Below are 12,993 nucleotides of genomic sequence, written 5' to 3'. Positions count from 1 at the left end.
CACACTTTAGTCAGATTACTTTTTCTAAAGCAGCATGTTTACCCATTTAAGGCTGAATCAACAGGACATGGGAAGCTCCAGAGGAGTTAGAGTATACTAGAGGGTATTACATATGAAGAACCAAAACAAGCCCAATGGTGCTTATGTTGTCATTTTTCTGGAGAATATTTTGAGAATAGACTGGAAAATGAGATATTGAGTTTATGCTCAAAACATCAGATATATCCAAAGGATGATGGGAAACTATCGGAAGCTAATGAATAAGTAATAGGACTAGTATGTAGTTAGAAAGATTGGTCTAAAATAAATAGAGATACATTTTCCAGTATAATCTTTGCCATGTAGCCTTCATAGGAACATGTAATTATAAAAAGATCACATATGTAGAATGCTGAGAAAACAAAAACACATGTGTGATTAGTATATCTGAATAAGAAAATATACACAATGTAAAAAATATATTTAATTATACCAAAAGATCTTTTCCTGAATGAAGAAAAACTTAGAATCTGCACTTGGAATAAATGAATAAGTCTAGGAAGACAGTGATACAGGACAACACCAGAGGATGCCTTCTCAAAGCCACTGAATTTCAAGACTAATGACTAGGGGCAGTCATTTGGGAAGCAGTTAACACATCACTTGGGTCACCTGATTTCCATATCAGAGGGACTGGGTTTGAGTTTCAATTCTGCTTCCTATTACAGCTTCTTGCTGATGTACATCCTCCAAGGAAGCAAATGATGGCTCAAATATTTGGGTCCCTACCCTAAATGTGGGTGACCTGGATTGAGTTTCCACATCCTGGCTTTGCATTTGGGAAGTTAACTTCATAATGGGTTCTCTCTCCCTTCCCTCCCCTCTTCTTTCCTCCCTCCCTCCCTATCCACCTGTCTCTATCTCTGTCTCTTTACCTTTCAAATAAAATGTGAACAACAACAAAAAAGGAAAAAAAAAGATGAACTTAGGCATGTAGACAGTAAAAGGAAGCTACTTATAAGACAGAGAGATGAGTTGGGTGTCTGATGTCCCCACAGCAACATACAGAGAATGTCAAAAAGGGGAAGAGAAATGTCCAGAACACCTAGCATCCACATATTCTGAAGGCAAAGTTGGAGCAAAGAATATTATGTCCTTCTATGCTGTTCATCCAAAGACAATAGACAAACAATCTCAGGTACAAAATAGGTTGGAGCCCACATGATTAAAAAACAAAAGCTGGGCTGGCATGATGGTGCAGTGAGTTAAGACACCATCTGTGACTTAGGTCCCATATCAGAGTGCTGATTTGAGTCCCGACTTCTCCACTTCCAATCCAGTACCCTGATAATGGCCCTGGGAAAGCAGCATATCATGACCCAAGTCCAAGCTCCTGACTTCAGTCTGGCCCAACGCCAGCTGCTGTAGCCATTTAGAGGGTGACCCACCAGATGGAAGAGCTCTCTCTGTGTGTCTTTGCATCTCTGTTTCACTCTGCCTTTCATATAAAACTTTTTTAAAAAGCTGATGGGTCATATAAATCAATTTAACAGAGATAAATAAAAAATTTTCAAAACTAAAATTAATAATCATTGTGAAAAAGATTTGGTAAATGTGGAATCCAATTAGAGATCTAAGAATAACTGGGGATTAAGGTTACATAGTAAAATGTAAACCTTATAGACCTTAACCTTATTAAAATTACTAAACCTGATTTTGAAGAACAAATTTTTTTATCTATTGACTTCCTGCTATAAAAATGAGGAAATTAGCCAAATATACTTTCTTTCCTCCTATCTTTGCTTTAATCTGCCTTCTAATTACCTTACAGTTATTGGGTGTGCAAGCATACACACACACACACACACACATACACATATACATTTTCAAAACTGAACCATAATTTCAAAAAGCAAAATAGACCATATCCATATTAAGGAAGAGGAATATCATCTTACACACATTATCATCTGCTCAGGTTCTCTTGCCCAATCGCAGTTATTATTTGAAGGGTGATTTCAGCTCTTCCTGCTGGTAGAAAACCTGCTGGTATATGAATAATGAGGCCCATAGCAATTTTGCCAAATAATAGAACCATTTGCCTCAATGATTTTCTTATGTTACACAGGAGAGAAACCAGGCAGAACTTGGAGGTTAAAATTATTTTTTTTTTAGTTTTTTTCTAAATCACTCTAAATTCCCTGTTCTTTGTAATCTGAATGGAGACTCTTATTTTCTTTCTTTCTACAATAAAATCAAAGTAGAATTTTGTTCTTCCAGTAGCATATAGAACAGTATTTAACACTTTTCTTTTAGTATGATGAAGGATTAATCTCTACACACACTGTTTTAGTCTGTGAAGTTATTTCCCTAGACTCTGTTCTGTAAACAATAAAGAAATTTGATCAAACTCATGAACCATTTGTGTTTCTTCCACTGCTGATGCAATAACTTGCAGATGCATTTTCAAATTAGCACATGTAATATTGAGTTAATTTTTAATCTTGAGCAAAACATCATATTCTTAAATAAAATAAGAAAAAATCCCACTGAAGTAAAAACTAAGAAACATACTGTGATTCGTAGATCTTTGTAAATTCAAAAAGATTCTTAGATTTCTAAGCACAGATCATAATTTTAGCCACAGAGGAGACAAACTCTGTGACGTGTTTTTCTACTCTCTCAGTTCCTCAGTACTAATGCAGATGATGTTAAGCTGTTGCTTGGAATGACCACATCCCATATGAGAGTTCCAAAACTGCTTCAGGTCCAAATTCCTGCTAAGGTGCTTGGGCGGCCCTACATAGGTCAAGTGCTTAGGTCTCTGCCGCCAAGGGGGACACCTGGATGGAGTTCCAGGCACTCAGTTTCAGCTTCATTCAGCCTGGAATATTGCAGCCATCTGCAGAGTGAATCAACAAATAGAAGCTTCTCTCTCTCTCTGTCTCTCTCTCTCTCTCTCTCCCCCTCTCTCTGTATCTGTCTCCCTGTCTCTGCCACTTTACCCTTCAAATAAAAATAAAATGTTTAAAAATTACACTGTAACAAATGTTATATCTACATGATATAATACAAGTTGCTTATATGTCTTTAACTATAAAACAATAAAATTGTAATCAAATAGACAGCAATAACAGTATTCATTTATTTATAAATGATTTTATTATTGTTATGTTGAATTCCTCTCTCCAGTTTGACATTGTTTTCATTTATATCTGTATGTAGCCATCATCAGAAAGGAGCTGTCTAAATAATACCAAATAATATTTTGCACTTAGGATTCAAACATAAACACATAAAAAATTAACCATTAGGAAAAGCCAAAGCCAAATATTCTTAGACAGTGTGCAGCATTTTCATGATCATCTCATGTTTGTTTTCTTCACTTTCTTATAGTACCCAAAATGCAATATGTTGGAGTGAAATGGACTTTTGAGATGTGATGATTATTTATAGCCCTTATCTCTTCTGTTGAGGAACAGTGTTTTTTTTTTTAATCTTCATATTATTTGTTGAACACTTTCATTTAGTGTAGGATTAACTTTGCAATCATTAAATAAACCAAAAATAGATCTTTGAAAAAAATTAAGAGTGGAAATGGGAGATGGAGGAAGAATAAAGGTTGGAGTATAGGAGGCAATAGGTTAGGGTGGAAAGTACCACTATGTTCCTAAATCTGTATATATAAAATACACAAAACATGTATAACTTAAATAAAAATTTTTAAAAATCCATAGAAATTTTAATACTTACGCTTCATGTGCATTCTTGTTATGCATGTGTTCCCTTTAAAAAGCAAAATACTATGATTTTTCAAAATATATACAACTGGATAACAAGGCATAAAATTATTTACTCATTATCTTACCTAAAAAAATTGACTCCCAAGGAGACTGAGAATAAACACTAAATTATTTCCATTTCAGATATTTTTAATTTATTTATTTTGTACAAAAGTGGCATTTTAGAATTCACTGAGTTGTAACTGCCTCTCATACCCTCCCAATTCCAAGGAACATATGTGCATGCTTGTATGTGTGTTTAGAAGGGGGAATTGGGAGGGTATGAGTTACAACTCAGCGAATTATATAATGTCACTCTTTGGATTGAGCACATGAAAAAGGAGGATCTGATATAAAAATGGGAGACTTCCTATTTCATCTTGTATGGAGCAGAAATTCAACTGAATTTCCTAAACTCAGCCTCTGTGGTACTTGGTTTATATCAGTTGTTCCAAAACTTACAGATGTCATGGAACAAGACGTTATGAACATAAAAAAAAATCAGAATCTGATAGTCAATACTTATTTCATCAGGTAAGAATATTAGTAAAATATCATTTTATTAAAGATAAGATATTTTAATTTCAAAAGATAGGAAGAAGGGCTGGTGTTGTGGTATAGTGGGTAAAGCCAGATCCTGAAATGCCAGTACGAAATATACGTGCCAGTTCATGTCCTGGCTGCTCCACTTCAGATCCAGTCTCAGCTAATGGATTGGGAAAAGCAGCAAAGATGCCCCAAGTGCTTAGGCCCCTGCTACCCACATGGGAGATCTGGAAGAAGCTCCCAGCTCCTGGATTTGGCCTGACTCAGCCCTGAACATTAAGGCTATCAGGGGAGTGAACCAATGGATGGGAGATTGTGTGTGTGTGTGTGTGTGTGTGTATGTGCACACGCGCCTTTCTGTAACTCTTTCAAATAAATAAATATTTAAGAAAAAGATAGGAAGAATGTAATTTCAGATTAAATTTAAGAATTTTATCATTTTACACTAACACATATAAAATACAATATTGTTTTCCTCATTTCTCTCCAGACCCTTGAAAGTTCATCACAAGTGAAATTTACCCATGGTATGGTACTAAGTATAATTATTTTACACCATGTAGTGTTTACCCTACACCATCTTGTCTGGGTAATTTTTAAAGTAATTTTTAAAAATATATTTCAGGGGGCCAGCACTGTGGCGTAGCGGGTAAAGCCACCATCTGTAAGTGCTGGCATCCCATATGGGTGTAGTTTAGAGCAGCTCCACTTCTGATCCAGCTCTCTGCTGTGGCCTGGGAAACCAGTAGAAGATTGCCCAAGTCTTTGGGCCCCTGCACCCATGAGGGAGCCCCAGAAGAAGCACCTGGCTATTAGCTTCGGATTGGCACAGCTCTGGCCATTGCGGTCAATTGGAGAGTGAACTAGTGGATGGAAGACCTCTCTCTCCCTCTCTCTCTCCCTCTCTACCCCTCCCTCTCCCTCTCCCTCTCCCTCTCCCTCTCCCTCTCCCTCTCCCTCTCCCTCTCCCTCTTCTTCTCTCTCTGTGTAACTCTGACTTTCAAATAGATAAATAAATAAATCTTTAAAAAAGAAACCTATTTCAAGGAGCTGCATTGTGCCACATCAGGCTAAGGTGACAAGGTGGATTAAGCCACTTCTTGTAATGCCAGCAACTCTTATCAGAGTGCCAGTTCCATTCGTGTTTTGCTTCCAATCCACTTTCCTACTAATGCACCTGCTTCACTTCTAACTCATTTCCCAGCTAATGGCCTAGAAACAGCAAAAGATGAAGAGGAGCAACCGGGACTAAAACTGGCTCCCATATGGGATGCTGTGTCACAGGCGGAAGGGTAACCAAGTGAGCCACGGCGCCGGCCCCATATACTAAATTTATATTAAACTATACTCTTACTCATACTGGAATTCTGATTTAATTCTAATATTTTTTGTTCTCCTGCCTTTTATTTTCAGTGGTACAGTGGAAAAATATTAAACATGCCTTTATGAAGAGTAAAATACTTTACATAATTTAGAAAAATGTTTCCCAGAGTTGATGACAAACTCCTATCAATGCAGCTTTACCAGAAAGTATATTTACATTATATAAATTATCCCTTAGAAATTATACTTAAGTCTAAAGATCATACTCTCATTGCATTATCTTCCGTATGGTTGTGATTTTTTTTTTTTTTTGGACAGGCAGAGTGGACAGTGAGAGAGAGAGACAGAGAGAAAGGTCTTCCTTTTGCCATTGGTTCACCCTCCAATGGCCGCCGCGGCCCGCACACCACGCTGATCCGATGGCAGGAGCCAGGTACTTCTCCTGGTCTCCCATGGGGTGCAGGGCCCAAGCACCTGGGCCATCCTCCACTGCACTCCCTGGCCACAGCAGAGAGCTGGCCTGGAAGAGGGGCAACCGGGACAGAATCCGGCACCCCGACCGGGACTAGAACCCGGTGTGCCGGCGCCACAAGGTGGAAGATTAGCCTAGTGAGCCACAGCGCCGGCTGGTTGTGATTTTCTTAACTTTCTTTAGATTTTTATAGAAGTTAGCTTCTTAAACCAAAATTTGTAAACTCTGTACATGTTAAGTTTTACTAGCTATAAAGTCAACTCAAGTTTATCCACAGACTTTCTAAAAACATCTTAAAATTGTGAAAAATCATGTATATTGGTCAAATGCCCATAAGATATTTCTCTTCTACCAAATGTCTTATCTGGGAATTGAAAGTTTTCCTACATTCTGATGACATCACATGTGATTTCTACAACTCTGAATTTACCATGAATGAAAACTGTTTTAGGACTTTTACTGCACATGCTTACATATGAATTATTTTTGTATCATTTAATATTTACTGTCCAATTTTGAAGTATTTCCTTAAAAATCACATAAAATATTTAAATGCAACTTCTTTATTTTCTAAGTTTTTTTTTTTTTTTGTCATCATGCCATTGCATGAATTAGTATAACAGAGATTGTGGTGATACCCACATAAGGCTCTGTCTCCTTCCTCCTTGTGGGCAGGCTTTAATTTTGTTGGAATGTGCATCCTCTCTACACATTCGTGAACTGAAGAGGCTTCTTTCATTAATTCCAGACAATGATGGTGATATTTTCCCTTTGCCCATGATTACTTTAGGTACGGTCATTTGAGGCAATTGTGGACAATAAGATGTGTTATGATTTTAATCATCCTGGAAAGATTATTTTTTTCTTGCTTGGTTGGTTGAAGGTTTTTTGAATTGGTTAGCTTGTTGATTGGTTTCTTTTTGCCCTTAAAAAAGATCATAAAGCAATATGCCCTTTGCATCTTGCTGTAACAGGAAATGATGCTACTGAATCCATCTGGAAACCAGAAGCAGGAGATCCTGAGTCCAAAACTCCCAGAAAATCATATTGGAAAGGTCAAAAGATTCTGGGCTTAATAACATCGTTGGAGCCCTGAAGTAACCTGGGAGAACTGCCAGACTTTTGTTCACTGAGAGAAGCAGTCCCTTATGTTAGGGCCACCTTGTCTGTGTTTCTGTTACTGGCAATTTGAAACAGTCTAGCTGTGGCATCTCTAATATAAATAAAGAAACCAATTCAGATAAATCATAGCAGTTCCCTCGTTATCTGTGGAAAATATGTTCCAAGACCCCAGTGGATGCCTGAAACCACAGTTAGGACCAAACCTTATAAAGCACCACCTTCATCTTAACTAAGTCCTTCTCATCCCTTGATGCCATAACTTCTGCATTCTGAAGTGCAACAGCAAAACTAGCACCAATTTCTTTTTTCTTCATTGCAGTTTCAGAGATAGGAGACTCATTCTTACTGTCCAACTTAACAATCTCAGTGTATATATATATATATATATATATATATATTTCCTTTAGGTAGTGGAAAACCTTCACCTTTTCATTTCAAGGAAACACTTTGTGTCTTCTGTCTAACACTTTGAAACTGCCAGCATCACTACTCTCATGCTTTGATGCCACTTTTAAATAAAGCAAGAGCTACTCGAACATAAGCACTGCAATACCAAGACAGTCAATCTGAAAACCGAGAAGGCAACAGTGCAACTGACAGGCAAGTAGTACACACAGGGTGGATCTTCTGGACAAAGAGCTGATTCATATCTCTAGCTTAATGGACAGGAAATGTGTGAGATTTCACCATGCTATTGAGAAGGACACGCAAACTGAATTTTTTATTTCAAGAATCCCCATTTAATATGTTCAACGCATATTGGACCATGGTTTACTGCAGGTAACTGAAGCCAGACAAAGCAAAATCATGAAAAAGAGTGGACTGCTTCCTGTACATGACTGATCCAAAGACATTCAGTGAAAGAGTTAGTAGAGTCAGGACTGAAATATAAATTTTTAGTGCATCCCATTTCTTTACATTGTATAGACTTTATTTTTTTAATAACTGGTTACTAGCACAGACCACTAACTGTGTTGTAAGAAGGTACAGTATATAAAGTACTTTATAAAATATGAGTTCAAATGCAAGTTCATACATATGAAATGGACACTGTTGAGGTTTAAAAATTTCAAATATTGACAATATCATGTGGCTCAATCTAAAATTTTTATGGACTTCTATTGCTATTGTAGAGCACATACAATCATTCTTCATCATCTCTGGGGAATTGGTGCCAGAACCCAACATTGATATGAAGTAATTTCTACATTATTCAACACAATTCAAATTCTGTGTAAATAGCTATTATAATATATTGTTTAGAAAATAAAGGAGCTGGTACTGTGGTGTAGCAGGCTAAGCTGTTAACTGTGATGCCCACATAACATAGCAGAGTGCCAATTTGAGTTCTGGCCACTCTGCTTTTGATCCAGTTTACTGCTAATCTGCCTGGTAGGCCAAAGATAGCCCAAGTAGTTAGGCCCCACGACCCACGTTGTAGTCCAGGATGGAATTCTGGCTCTTGACTTGTAGCTCTTGGCTTCAACCTGGCAAGATGTGAATTTTGTGATCATTGGGGAAGCCTGCATATGTTCAATACAAAGCAATTTTTTCAAGTCTTTTTGTCCTATGGTTGTTTGTGAATACAGCGTCCACAGCTAAGACTGTTGGACTGTATATGTAATATATAGTATACCTCAAGTGCTCTATAATTTCATTCCTGTATTTGCTAACTGACATCCAAAGTGGAAATTCCTTTTTCTGTGAATTACCTTCATTGGCTTTCTTTCAGAGGGAAAAAATCCTAGTTTTTTAAAAAATAACTTAAAACAGGTATCAACATCACCATCCTAGAAAAGCATGTTGCAAAATAATATTACAAAACTTCAAGCATCTCAAAGACTTGCTTACTTATTTTTTGTGAATACCTACAGGGTTTAATAAAAAAAAAAACCACATAATGCTTCAGATGATCAACATTCATGTATACAATAATATGACTTGAATAAACCTTTACAATGTAATAATGTAAAAAAAGTAAAAGGAAATATTCCTGCCATTACAGAATGCTGCATCACATTTTTGGAAAAGAAATATGAGCAGGTTTTTTGCAATATTATCATTTTCAGTCATTTAAAGTGATACAACATTTTTAAGGTTTTTAAATGAACCATTTGGGAGTTTATACAAATATATTCTCAATGCATTGCCCAAAAACTTTTAAAGTCACATTCAAAACTCAAGATTTGATTGAATTGGCTTTTAAGATTACTTTGATTGATTAAAAAAAGATAGTGTTGGGAGGGGAAATTAAATTTTTTGTAAGTTCTTTACAATACATTTTTTTAATTTTCAAAAACATGCTCTTCACAAATTCTACATTTTGAGTTCCTATAAAAACTAGATTGTTTACTTTCAAAAACTTTAAACACTGCTTTAAATGCATAGAGTTCTCTACAATAATGAGATTAGAGGTTCCAGTACTGCAGTGTAGCAATATTATAAAAATTATTACAGAAATCAATAAAGCTTTCACTTCCAGAAGAAATCTGATGGTAAGATCTTGTTTATGTAGATATTAAACAAATGCATTATTCACATTTTGTAATGATTTTTAGGGAAAAAAGACAATTTTTAATTATCATATGGAAGTGGTGTAATAAATGAGTGTAATTTTTATTAACAGAAAGTTAATTTACATAAAACAAATGCTCATTGAATTATTGAATATGATAATATCTACATGCCTATTCCTGTTTGTCATATTTTGTGCCTTTTGGCGACATCAGAATTATAACAATCTGATTTATGCATTAAATTTAATGCATAATATGACAACATACAGATATGTATGCCTTATAATGTATAATTTAAACATGATTGCTATATATTTCACCCATTCCTTCATGGCTTTGCTGATATTCTCATGCAGTCAGAAATCACGATTAAAATGCAGGTTGCCAGATATGAATGTCTGTTTGAATTAATGAATATTTTCATAAAAATACTCCAACTATGAATGTTTTAAAAACCTTGTCATAACATTCACCAAACTTACACATGACAGCTAGCATGTGTTACTGCATTTTCATCTTAAATATTTGATGATTGCCTCTTTAAATCCAAGATTCATAACCCAAAGGCTTTCATTTTCTTACACCATGTGTAATTCAAGAGACATTTATTAGTAGAGTCCTCTTTTATGCATCAACAAAACATATCTGAAGAAAGCAATATATGAATTTCCCAGAATTTTGGACATATTTTAAGGTATTAATTATACATAACAGTTTTTATAATATGTATACAGTATTTATATTCTTTCTCCATTTCCCTCCCAATGGAATAAAGATAGGATTTATAATAAAGATGATTCTGGTTAAACATTAAAAACCATAATACAACTGGAGTCTCTTTTAAGTTACATTAAAAATATGTAGACATTTCCTAACCAACACACATTTTCAGGAAACAATTATAGCGCACAGCTGTGATTTATGAGGTTTTGTGAAACACCAATGTTCCTCTAATAACTTCATAACAATGATATTAGTTTAAAATTATAAATTTAAATTTGACACAGACATTCTTAAAGGTAGACAATGATAATAGGTAGAAGGCAACCATCATTATTATTTGAGAATCAAACCAGCTGAGAATCTTCAGAGCAATTCCTTACAAGTTTAAAACTGAAGGTTGCCCATCAATGAATCCCCTTCATTTGACCTTGGTTGTGAAGAAAGGTAGTTCACCATAGTACCTTTGGTCTTGATGTTTTCCAGCAAATCATTTCAGTCTCTTCATGTAATTCCTTTATTGACTGTGCAATTGAAATGTCATGCTTTACACACAGAGAAGTTAGCAATTTCTTATGGTGATTATACCACCTTTCTAAGCATGAACACAAATAAAGTTGTATGTAACTTTTTTTTAAAATATTCATTCATTCATTCATTTGAAAAAGGTAGAGGAAGAGTGGAGGAGACAGTGAGAGAGGGAGCATCTTCCATCCACTGGTTCACTCCCTAAATGGCTGCAATTGTTAAGGATAGTCCAGGTAAAATCCAGGAGCCTAGAAATCCACTGGAGTCTCCCATACGTGTGGAAGGGACCCATGTACTTCAAGTCTTCTTCCACTGTTTTTCCAGGCACCTGAACAGAGAGCTGGGTCAGTGGAGGAGCAGCTGGGACTCAAATTGGTACTCCAATATGGGATGCCAGTGTCCCCAGCAGCAGCTTAGCCCTTTGCGCCACAACACTGACCCATATATGTACCTATTTTAACACAATGGACTTCATCATAATTTTGTCTTTGTGCTTTTTATAATATTCTGGCAAACATGTTTTTCTTACATATTTAACATATTTTCTTAATCTTTAAATACTTACAGTCTTTCAGTATACTATTAAGTATCTGGTGTCATTTGATGGGTAATGTGATGGTGTTTCTTCCTATAAAAATAGGTTTTGTGTATGTGTATGTTTATAAAGAAAACAAAGCTCTTTAAATAATACTGAAATGTCCAAAGGAAGGCAAGTTTTAAAAGGACATTTTAGGCCTTAAGCCAAAACTGACATTCCACCTTTAATTATGTGAAAATCAAAAGAATGTATTTTAATGACAAATTATGAGAAAATCATGAAAACCATATTTTCTTTAAAAAGCAGGAATTACAAAGTTGCCTTTTCCTTTATGAACTGTTCATGTCAATATCTCTAGACAATCATTCCCTTATGCTTTTATAATAAAACTCTACATTTCTGAAGCTCATTTCATTCTACTATATGACTCTCATAATCACATCTGTCAAGATGCCAGCTCTGTAGTCCTCACATTTGTTGAAAATCTTTGGCACTTAGCTCACAATATCTCTATTCATAACAATTTCTGCCATCATCCTTGGAGATTTTAAAAGCCACATGGACAGCTCCTCCCATATCCTGGCCTCTCAATTCCTTCAACCCCTCATCTCCAATCTCTTTGGCCATTCACAATCCCAAACATTGCTGAAACACTTCCAACTTTAATTTTTTATTTTAAGAATTATATTTTCTGATTACTACCTGTGTATTATAATCGTATTGTTATTTAACTGTACAAACTATACTTCTAAATCTCATTACAATTGAAACTCCAATTTTTGATCCCTCTATTATCTTGTTATAATTACTCCCTTTAGAACTCCACCATCATCCCTACCAGTTTAAATTTTATGATATATCATCCTAATCATTTTATTTCTAATATTTGACTCCATTTCTTTTCTGCTTTTGCATTTTATCCACTTGAAAGACCCAAATTTTATGGTCCCAATATTGAAACCCTCAGGTTTTAATGGTCCCGACAGTCTTTTTCCAGTCCTGGACGTCTGGGAACTAAGTCTTGGTAGAAAAAAAAAAACAAACAAGGAATATTTAGATCATTATATAAGTTTATAACCACCAATATTGATGGGACAATTAACGGTGCATAGTGATTGTAGCGAATTCATTCTTCTTCTTCTCCACATAATGATTTCTAACTTTTTGCTTACTCCTCATCCCACCATCACACTTAGGAAAACTGCATTCCTAGGACATTGCTCTACCCCCTACTTGAGTAAGTGGATTTAATGAAAGGAAAACTGTCTCCCATGGAACCCATGAACACACCTGTCTCAGCATTTACCTGGTACCAATCTCTTACAACTTCCCTGTTTAAATAAGTGGTTTTCTTCTGCCAAAGTTGATACTTTTTCTCACACTTTCTTAGATACTTCAGTACCAATAATGTTTTTCTAAGTTTAGCAATTCCTTCTTCCAGAACATTCCCCCTGCTTCTACCACCCT

This window comes from Oryctolagus cuniculus, chromosome 6 (assembly GCF_964237555.1).
Source record: "Oryctolagus cuniculus chromosome 6, mOryCun1.1, whole genome shotgun sequence".
Classification (NCBI taxonomy): Eukaryota; Metazoa; Chordata; class Mammalia; order Lagomorpha; family Leporidae; genus Oryctolagus; species Oryctolagus cuniculus.
Note: the sequence above shows the minus strand (reverse complement) of the source record.